Here is an 11,288-nt window from a genome sequence, read left to right on the forward strand (position 1 = left end):
GCACAGGAGTGACGGATGGCATCTCGGCTGTTCTGTTGCTCCGTGACTCAAAGCTGTCCAGAAGCCATTCTCGGGTTCTATGAAACCTGAGAAAAAAAGGAAGGGGGCCAAAGTCGGGTTGATTTAGAGAACTGGGTTAAATGAAGCTACACATATTCTTTCTGCTACCTTCCGTGCACTACTGTGCATTCTGAATTGCCAGGCAGAGCAGGGTCTGCACTCCAATTTTCTCCATCTTTTGGATTCCTGAGCCACTTGGGTGAGGAGCCATTCTCATTCCAAGCCCCATCAGTTGACTCCATGTGGCCCCAGGTGCTGATGAAAATGAACAACTGCTGCTCTTGTTTGGGGCCGCACTTGGCAGTGCTCAGTCCTCAGATTCTCAGCTCCGGTGTTGCTGGGGGGACCACAGGAGGCTGAGGAGGGAACCCTGGATTCCTCTATTGAAAGCTGTGCTTGGCCTTCTGTCCCCTTGGGGGCACATGTGCATGGCATGTTTGTCTAGCAGAGAAGAGAAACTTCTGGGTCACTAACCTTGTTGCCTTGTATGTGTTGTTCTCCCTCTTCACACACTGTTTTCCCACCCCTCAGTATCTTACCAAGTTGGGATGAGGTTTTGTTTTCTTTTAATGTAATGTTCCTCTGGTGTTACATCAATTCATGGGGTCTCTGCAGGAAGGAAGGGGATGGAGCGAGGGAAACAGCCGGGGACTCCCATTTTTGTTCTCTGAAAGCATTTTACCCAGCCCAACAGAACTGGAAATATTTGTGACTCCGTGTGGCCACAAAGACAATTAAAATATCGCCTGCAGTTCAGTTGGGAATATTTGAGCTGTTTTATTTTGGTTTCGGGGGGTCACATCTAGTGGTGCTCCTGGGTGACTTCTAGCTTGGGATTTGGTCATTCCAGGCAGTGCCGAAGGACCTGCACGGTGCCTGGACTGGAACCCAGGCCTGCTTTCATGGTCTCCTCTCTGCTCATATCCCATCTCCCTGACTCCTTGCCAGCATTTTCAGCTATTTCTCTGTGTGTTCCAGCACCCAAGCCTCTGCTCTCTCCTGCTGAGGGATCAGCAGGTGCCTGGCATGTGCCCAGAATGAGTTACAAGAGGTTGCCGGTGTCTGGAGAGGAGGACAAAGATCCGTGTGCTCCAGAGATTGGCATTTCCCAAATTCCACAACCTGAGGACAGAGGCCCTTCACTCATGACTTTGTTGGATGGAGAGCACTTGTGGCCAGTGGATGGGGAGCAAGCATCCTCAGGCATTTCCGCTACACTTACCATCATCTAGGCCCCCTGCAAGAAGGATCTTGCACAGAGACCTTGTTCTCTCTGCTTAATACATACATCCTGTTTGTCTAGAGAACAGGGACCTAGCTTCTATAATGTCACTGCACTTACAAAGGTGTTGACAATAGAGCCTCAGGCACACATGGTCTAACTCATCTCCCTACTAGTGATCTCAGTTCCCCACCCCTCCTCTTTGTTGGGTTATTTTGGTTTGTTTTGGAGACTCACCTGATGTTTTCAAAGCTTACTCCTGGCTCTGCACTGTCTCTCCTGCCAGGACTCAGGGAACAGATGGGGTGTTGGGATCAAGCGCGGGTCATGTGTGCATGGCAAAATCCCTCCAAGCTGGGACTTTTGATGGAGGACTTGGATGTTGTGTGTGCACCATCTTGGAGCAGGAAGTGGATTGTTCTTGGCACTGGCTTCTGGGAAATCCACCTGGGGAAGGAGGCACTGATCCTCCAGTGGAAGTACCCAGGGCCTTAAGCAGCACGTGTGGCCAGGTAGGAAGGCAGGACGGGCTCCCTCGGAAGCAAGCCGGGGGGCTTTGCTCATTGCCCACATGGCCTCGAAGGACGCCCTTTTCCCAGCTTCTGCAGCAGTGTGGTGGTCATTGTCATGTGGGCCCGACCCCTGCACGCCCAGCTGTTCTCAGTTTTGCTTTGCAAAACCTATGACCTATCACAGCCAGACTTGCTGAGGCAACACATGAGGAAAGGGCACTGCTCTGGGCAGATGAGCAAGCTCCCCACGCTGAAAGAGGTGCACAGCAGCCATTTTTGTGAGCATTGGGACCCCATGCACCGTGGAGCTCACGTGGTCCTGACCGGTGGATGAGTCTCCCAAAGCGGGATGCTGGGGGCTAAAAGATGGGGACTATGCCAGAGTGGGTCCCATAGGCACTGAGCCTTGAACAGACTAGTTCCTTGTTCCTTTTTGGTTGTGTTTCGGTTTGGCACCACCGTGCCTGGCGGTGCTCAGGGGTTACTCCTGGCAAAGCACTCAGGAACCAAATGTGCTTCCCCTTGCATCTTGTGTGCAAGGCAAGTGCCTTAACTATTGTGCTCTTCTCTTACCTACCAAGAGCTTTAATTTTTGTTTTGCTTTTTGTTGTGGACTTCTCCCTGAAGTGCTCAAGGGTTATTCCTGGCTCTGCACTCAAGAATTACTCCTGCTGGGGCCGGAGAAATAGCACAGCGGCGTTTGCCTTGCAAGCAGCTGACCCAGGACTAAGGTGGTTGGTTCGAATTCCGGTGTCCCATAGGGTCCCCATGCCTGCCAGGAGCTATTTCTGAGCAGATAGCCAGGAGTAACCCCTGAGCACTGCCGGGTGTGGCCCTACTCCCCCTCCCCCATAAAAAATAATTACTCCTGCTGGGTTCAGGTGACCATCTAAGATGGTCACACACGTCCAGGGTCCCTGAGGTAACACAGCTCCAGTGTTTCTTATGTGACACATCTCCAGGGTATCTTACGTGACACAGGTCAAGGGCCCTGAGGTCACACAAGTCCAAGGCACTTCTTGTCAAGAATTCTAAAAGCTCTAAGAAACGTCTCAGGAAGAAGCAGCAGGCTGCCTGGTGTTCTTTCTAAACTGCTGGGAAGGATTTCAGGGCCTATGGCTACATGTCTCAAGGACCCCCATGGATAAATAATGTGGCAGCGAATGACACACTGCCTCACAGAGCACATTGACTCCCCTTCTCTTCAAGGCTGTTTCGGGTGTTTTCAAGCACCACCCCAAAATGCGTGAAATCGGAGAGTTTATCAGGAGCATTTAACAAACACTGTGATTATACTTGGGTGGGCCACAGAGAATAGTCCCTGGTCCTTCATTGCAAAGTTTCTCCTAAGATGGACGCGAAGGAGGGTCCCTGGTAAGAGCTTTGGGAGTTTTTGCTGCCTCTGAATGGTCACTTTCCCTATCAGCCTGTGGATTCTCTGTTAGTGGGCTGCCCCAGCCAGGGTCTTTGCACAAGGATCCACATGTAGAGCATGTGGCTAAAATTTGCACATTAGGGGCCGGGAAGGTGGCGCTAGAGGTAAGGTGTCTGCCTTACAAGCGCTAGCCAAGGAACGGACCGTGGTTCGATCCCCCGGCGTCCCATATGGTCCCCCCAAGCCAGGGGCGATTTCTGAGCACATAGCCAGGAGTAACCCCTGAGCGTCAAACGGGTGTGGCCCAAAAACCAAAAAAATAAATAAATAAATAAATAAAATTTGCACATTAAAGAACTGATACTGAAGTTGAAAAGAAGTTTTGTTTTGGGTTAGCTTTGTTTTGGGCAAGCAGGGGAACCAGGTAATTTTCAGGGAAGTGGGAAAAGAGAGAAATGTTTTAGAGTTTTTGGGGAAAACTGAAAATTGGTTTACTATGAGCTAAGTTTTTGGGAAAAAACATGATCTTGGCGCCAAGGTAGCAAAGATCACAGGGAGCTTGGTCAGTGGGAGACTTTTCGCGGGATTTGTACTGTCCTTCTTTGTTAGAAAGAATTACTAAGGCCTGATTTCTAATATTGGTTAAAAATAAAGAGAGAGATAGTTACAGCCACATATTAGAATTATGGCCAAACAATCCACGCAAAGGGTCAACTGATTTTGACTGCTCTAAGCGGGCCTTTTTGTTAAATAATTCTCTTTCAGGAGTGCAACACTTTTTTGATGTGTGCCCTTCCTGAGTGGGGTGTAACATATATTCAACTATTAATGTGATTTAAAACATGTATATATTATTATAAAGATATATATGTAGTGCTAGAACTGTTGAAGTCTCCAACTGCTATTGTTTTGCTATTGATTTCTTTCTTCATGTCTATTAGCAGTTTTAAGTATTTTGCTGCCCTTCATTGGGTGAATTTAGGAGTGTGATTTCTTCCTAATACACATATTTTTTTTGTTTGTTTGTTTTGGTTTTTGGGCCACACCCGGCGGTGCTCAGGGGTTACTCCTGGCTGTCTGCTCAGAAATAGCTCCTGGCAGGCACGGGGGACCATATAGGACACCGGGATTCGAACCAACCACCTTTGATCCTGGATCGGCTGCTTGCAAGGCAAACGCCACTGCTAATACACATATTCTTGATGATAAGAATTACCCTCTCTGTCTTAGAACCTTTGTGATCCTGAAGTCTGTATCATCTGATATTAGTATGGCCACCCCAGCCTTTGGAAGGGAGTTGCTTGTTTAAAGTTGTCCTTCAGCTTTTGGCTTTAAGTCTGTGTTTGCTCTATCAATTCTGTTTACAATAGCCAGCCTCTGGAAACAACCAAGATGCCCTTCAACAGATGAATGGCTAAAGCAACTGTGGTACATATACAGAATGGAATATTATGGAGCTGTCAGGAGAGATGAAATCATGAAATTTTTCTATACAGATATGTACATGGAATCTATTATGCTGAGTGAAATAAGTCAAAAGGAGAGATAGACGCAGAATAGTCTTACTCATCTATGGGTTTTAAGAAAAATAAAAGACATTCTTGCAATAATTTTTAGAGACAAAAGAGAGGAGGACTGGAATTATGGAGCTGTCAGGAGAGATGAAATCATAAAATTTTTCTATACATAGATGTACATGGAATCTTGCGGGGTCCTGAAGCCCCCTGGAGGGGCCCGGCCAGCAGGAATCCGTTGAGAGGCTCTCGGACAACCGCACCTTTATTTAGTAGGGCAGAAGGACAACCACACCTGTAAAAATCTGAGAGAGGTTAGTAATAACGACCTAAGGCGATTTCACCACTCAAAGGCAACTTTATTTGAGTACAGCACCTTCTTTTATAGGGAAGGAGAAGGGGGCAGTCAAAAGGCAATGTCAATCATACTTTTGGCGCGAAAGTTACTACATTACTCCATATAAGGTAAAATTACAGCTCAGGCTAAATAAAGAAAGTAAATCATTCTCCAAATATGGCAAATGGGCAATGGGCTAGGGGGCAGGACAACCTGCAAGTCATGATGAACGTGCAGTTTCCATGGAAACATCTTGTGACCTTCTAGTTACATTCCTAAACTCTTTTTTTTTTTTTTTTTTTTTTTTGGTTTTTGGGCCACACCCTGTGACGCTCAGGGGTTACTCCTGGCTATGCGCTCAGAAGTTGCTCTTGGCTTCTTGGGGGACCATATGGGACGCCGGGGGATCGAACCACGGTCCGTCCTAGGCTAGCGCAGGCAAGGCAGGCACCTTACCTCCAGCGCCACCGCCCGGCCCCACATTCCTAAACTCTTAACTATCAGGAGGTGGGGGTAGATGTGCTTGCATCAATGATCTTGAGCAGACAATGTAACATAAACATATTGATAGCTGCCTCGTTAACTCCGGAATGTGGTTTAGGGAGTGAGGCCTTTTTTCTGGGAATGGTACCGGGCCGTGTTGCTCTCCTCCGGGCTAAAGTTAATTATCTACTGCAGCTGCACATACTCTTTCTGTTAGCTCAAGGACTTTCAGCAAGACTGCACGTAGGCAGCTTCTAGGTGAAAAGCTGGACTATGATAGAAACAGCAAAATGGCCTCAGACAAGTCACAGTCCCCAACAGAATCTATTATGCTGAGTGAAATAAGTCAGAAGGAGAGAGATAGACGCAGAATAGTCTCACTCATCTATGGGTTTTAAGAAAAATAAAAGACATTCTTGCAATAATTTTTAGAGACAAAAGAGAGGAGGACTGGAAGTTCCAGCTCACTACATGAATTTCACTACAAAGAGTGATGAGTGCAGTTAGAGAAATAACTACACAGAACTATCATAGCCATGTGAATGAATGAGGGAAGAAGAAAGCCTGTCTAGAGTACAGGTGAGGGGGTGGGGAGGAGGGAGTATTGGGACATTGATGGTGGGAATGTAGCACTGGTGAGAGGGGGGTGTTCTTACATGACTGAAACCCAACCACAGTCATGTTTGTAATCAAGGTGTTTAAATAAAGATATTAAAAAATGGCTCCCAGCAGTCACATATCAGGAAATATCCTCGAGCCAGGGGCTTCTCAGAAACTGATTCTGGTAGCAAGCAAAAGGCCACAGTGAAGGGAGGTGGGCGAAAAGGAGCTACCGAGAGCAAATCAATAGCACTAGAGCATCAACTTCTTCTCAGGCTGAAAATCTATCTTTTCACTTTGGGAGCTTGTTGGAAGCTGGCTGAGGTGTGGGAAATGTTCTATTTCATGAGAGGTTAAGGATTGAGGGTAAAAAGGGTTAGATGTGGGGAAAGAGCAGATGAGGGATGAGTGAGGGAAGGGCTAGAAAAGAATTTGTAAGGTGGTAACTAAAGGGGTATGGAGGGGTTTTATATGACAGTGGAAGGACAATATACAACATAGACTATATATATTACAGATGGACATAACACAGACATTGAGATAGCCAACACATACACACATGCGCACACAGAGACAGACACTGAAGATCGATCATTGGGTTACAGTTGAAAGCTGACCCAGGGGAATTGGCACAGGATACTTAAAAAAATATAAAGCTGGGATACAGAGATAGCTGGAGGCAGGATATTGGCCTTGCATGCAGAAGGAGGGTGATTCGAATCCCAACATCTCAGATGGTCCCCGAGCCTACCAGGAGCTCTGATTTCTGAGTGTAGAGCCAGGAGGAAACCCTGAGCACTGCCGGGTGTGACCCCAAAATCACAAAACAACAACAACAACAACAATAATAAAATATAGACAACCGACAAGTCAGATGGAAAGGTTTTCAATTTTTTAGGCCAATCATGATTGGGAGGGTAAACTTGACTGAAGAAAGGCTTCATGGGATATATTGTGCATAGAGCATTCTTAAAAACAACCATAATTTTCAAGTCTAGAAAACTACGTGATATGGTAATGAGCACTATAAGAGGAGTTTATACCATGAAATATTTCTAGCAGGTCTGGAGCATCCAGTTTCCTTTCCTGAAAGCAATCTAAAAGTATGAGCATTATGGCATAATGATAAACTACCTACACTTGAAAACAGATGACAACAACATAGTCGATGAATGAGCTCTGTAACAGGAGTTCATGGCATGCAGTGCATCGTCCATTGCTATCTGTGGACATACACATTAGATTATATTCGCAGGCATAATCAAGTGGAAAACGAATAGATTAGAATTTTTGTCGTGACACGATTACCATGAGCCCCATCTTCTGAGTCTAATACAGTATAGCATTGCGATGTGGGACTGGGGTGACCAACCTATAGCTCCAAGTACCACTCTAGACAAAAAGATCAAGGACTTATAAACATAGTAAAATTAAGACTAAAACTACTTGTAAAGAGCACTGTAGCAGAAGTCTATGACTTTCAAAAAGCATTCTGCACCCGTTTCTGTGGATAAAAGCATTAGAACATTATTATAGATATCTATAAAGATCAGTTGATTGGACACCTGCTCAAACGTTCTTGATGGGAGAGTTTCATCTTAACTCAGTTAGGGTCGGTTTATTTAGCACAAATATTGTGATTTCTTTTCTGTCTGAGAATGGTTTTTACCCTCCCTCCCACGTAAATGAAACTTTTGCTGGGTAGTGGACTCTAGTTAGAAGTTTCTTTCATTCAGTAGTTTGTTATTCCACTCTTCTTGCCTGGATTGTTTCAAATGGAAGGTCTGGTTTGATTCTTAAGTAGTTTCCTTTATACTTCAGGTGTTTTTTTTTTTTTTTTTTCTCCTTTCCTGCTTTAAAGAGTCAATATCTCTCTGTGTTTTAGCCATTTGGATAACCAAATGTCTTGGTGTTGTTCTGTTATGGTCTATTTTGTTTGGCACATTTTTGCCTCTTGGATTTGTAGAGAAACATTTTTCCCAAGGGTAGGGAACTTCTCTGCTATTATCTTCCTCACTACTTGTTCTTCCCCCTTCCCGATTTCGTCCCCTTCTGGAATTCCTATACTTTGGAGATTATTTCTCCTGTTTTTGTTCATTAAGTACCTTACATTTTCTTCCAGGATTTAGTCTCTCCTTTCTTTTTTGACTTCTTTGTCCCAGCTGGCTTGTCATTTGTCTTCAAGTTCATCTATGCGATTCTGCACCTGTGTGATTCTATTATTATGGCTTGCTAACATGCTTTTCAGTTCCTTCAGTTCCATTTGTATGGATTCTCTCATCTTCTGAAAGAGTTCTTTGAGTTTGTAGAATTGTTCATCTATAGATTTCTTAATTTCACAGGTGAGGGACTCCTTAATTTTCATTACTAAACCATTAAGTGTTGATTTTAGGTCCTCATCTATAAGGTTCAGGCGTTTGGGTGGACTTGGAGATTTGCCAGGATTTCTCTCCATATCCCCCACAGTCAATGTTCTTTAGCTTCCTCATTGAACGCTGCATTTAGTGGCTTGGAGTGATGGATTTCTCAGGCTGCTGAAAGAAGTGCTGAGCCAATCTGCCAGGAAGTCTATGATATGAAATGCTAGTGCATCCTCGCACAGTTTGGGAAAAACGAGGACTGATGGGAAGGAATGAAGGATGCTGGGAAAGATCAAAATGACAGCCCTGTTTGCGTTTGGTGGAAGGGATTCAGAAGTGAGGTTCCCTATTCCCTCCCAGCATCAGTCTGGCTGGCCCCAAAGAGCAGATGAACAATGATGGCACTGAAAACCAGAAGGAGACTTCATAATGGGATAAATCAAGGTGTGCTGGAATGTGGGCTCCATTTCCCACCAGGCACAAACAAATGCCCTTGAGGCTTGTTCAGTTCAGAAATAAGCTAGGAAACCTGGATACTAACAGAGAGAATTTAGAGCCCCGCCCAGCCATACATTCTCAAGGCCATCACCTGGACCTTGCCCTAAATACAGTTGAGCCAATCACTGGGCAAGAGATTGCCGATCTACCTATGTAAAGACAGGACGGCCCCAGAGCTCTCAAATCTGGGGTAGCTGTTTTAATTGTGGCAAGGTTGCTTACTACATGAGGGAAGGAATGCAGGGCCCTCTCACTCCCACCTGGACCATGCCCACTATGCAATGGAGGGAACTATTGGGCAAGAGATCGCTTACTAACGTTTAGCAAGTGCTGGGAAAGGTAGGGAGGGATCCTAGCCCAGGCCCTGAAACATCTGGGGCAAAGAGACAGGCAGCCCTATGTAAGCACGTTACATCCCACCACTGCCCAAAGTGCTGCTCTAGACTTTCTCTACCTGAATGTTATAACCCTGACTCCAGCAAAATGCCCATACAAACTACTCTCGGGCACAAAGGGACTGACACCACCAGCACAGGAGGTGTGCTGTTGGGTAGAAGAAGCCTAACAACAAAGGGTATTAATGCTCACCTAGGATGCTAGACCTGATTAGGCGGGAAAACCTAACATCGTAAAAATAGTGCCTGCAAAAACTCTCAGAAGCTATATTTGCATCACATACACACAAGATCTCCTTCTGCTCTCCCTGGTCCAGTGACTCTAGGACGTGAATTAGCGGATCGCTTGGCAATACCAATATTTACATCATCAGTGGAAAAACATAATGCTCTACATACAATTATCTGTTGCCTCTATGTACAAGACCTCATTCCACTAAGACAAGCCAGCTATATTATTGGAGTTGTCTGTCCTGTGCTCCTCTGGACTGTAAACCTGATGTGGCAGCAGCTAACCCTCATGGTCTCAGAACAAATGAACTAGGGCCAATGGATGTGACCCACATTAATTTTTTCCCTTATCTGCCTGTGCTCATTGACACATATTCTCACTTCATCTTGTTTGGGTCATGCCTGGGTATGCACCCATTCTATAGCCGTTCTGTTCTCCAGGGCTTTTCCCATTAGTAATCCAGGGATGTGTGGGTCCAGGGTTCCAGCACAGGCCTCCCCAGGCAAAACCTGTGCTTCATCTGTTGACCTCTCTCCATCTCCCAAAGGCACTAAAGCTTGGCCCACTGGTGGCTGCCTGAAGTGCTGTGTTGAGGATTCTGGAGCCCGTGCTCTGTCAGCTCTGTCTGTCACGGTATCAGAAGGCGTGTGACCCTGATGGCTGGGCAGTGTGCTGAAGTCCTGGGCTTGCAATGGTGCATGGCTGGCTTTCCCTTGGCGGTCCTCTGCCACGCACGTGTCTGGAATGAGAAGGTCCCTGCTCCTCGGCTTTCTTGCCTCTCAGCAGAAGAGATGCATTTGCAGAGTGCGTCAGGTATTAGCGTCAGATGATTCCTTGCAGAGCACTCAGTCTGAGAACCTTGGTTTGTTGACAGGAGGTGAAAATGAGGCCTTGAGAGCTTGACCACGTGGAAGATCAAGCCGCTAGTCAAGCCAGGGTGAGTCTCGGGTCTGTTTGGTTGGCTCCTTCAGACATTCCTCCTCTGAGTGATGAGGACAGCCCAGGCCTCCCTTCCCGACCTTTTCTTCCCCTCCATGCCAGTCTGGGTGGCACTTCAAGGGGACGGTGTGTCCTCTGATTCCAATATTCTGACATTCAACTCTACTTGGCGGAGTTGGCACCAGAAGGTTGGCATGGAACACAGGCAGACTAGTAGATGTCAGCTATGAGCACCAAGCCCAGTGCCCTACAGATCTGCAAGGATGAAGCCCCAGTGCTCGATGTGCCCTGCCAAGCCCAAGAAAAATCCCTCGAGGAATTAGAAGATGGGGGAGATTTCCAGAAGGAGTCGCAAGGGCAGGAACGGGGGCAGGGTGGTGCAGGGGGTGGGACGCCCTGGAACATTGGGGTTTGAGGGAGTTTTGCACATAGAGGGTGAGGTTCTGGCACCTCCTTGTTCTGAACCAATGGGCAACATTAACACTGGAGCAAGGATTTTTTCAATAAAATGTGTTTCAAAGGACAAGAACTCAGGCCAGAGAGATAGCATGAAGGTAGGATGTTTGCCTTGCATGCAGAAGGACGGTGGCTCGAATCCCGGCATCCCATATGGTCCCTTGAGCCTGCCAGAAGCAATTTCTGAGCATAGAGTCAGGAGGAACCCCTGAGCACTGTCGGGTTTCATCCCCCCAAAAAAAACCAAAATCCAAAAATAAATAAATAAGGACAAGAACTCATTTTTTTCAAAGCAGAAATGAGTT

The 11,288-nt window shown here is 46.3% G+C and overlaps 1 protein-coding gene across 1 annotated transcript in view; it reads right to left on the reverse strand.

Moving 5' to 3' along the window:
* Nucleotides 1-11,288, reverse strand: part of TP53INP1 (tumor protein p53 inducible nuclear protein 1) — a 914,054-nt gene that overhangs the window by 695,507 nt on the left and 207,259 nt on the right. The gene's annotated exons all lie outside the window — the stretch shown is intronic.

This window comes from Suncus etruscus, chromosome 5 (genome assembly GCF_024139225.1).
Source record: "Suncus etruscus isolate mSunEtr1 chromosome 5, mSunEtr1.pri.cur, whole genome shotgun sequence".
NCBI lineage: Eukaryota > Metazoa > Chordata > Mammalia > Eulipotyphla > Soricidae > Suncus > Suncus etruscus.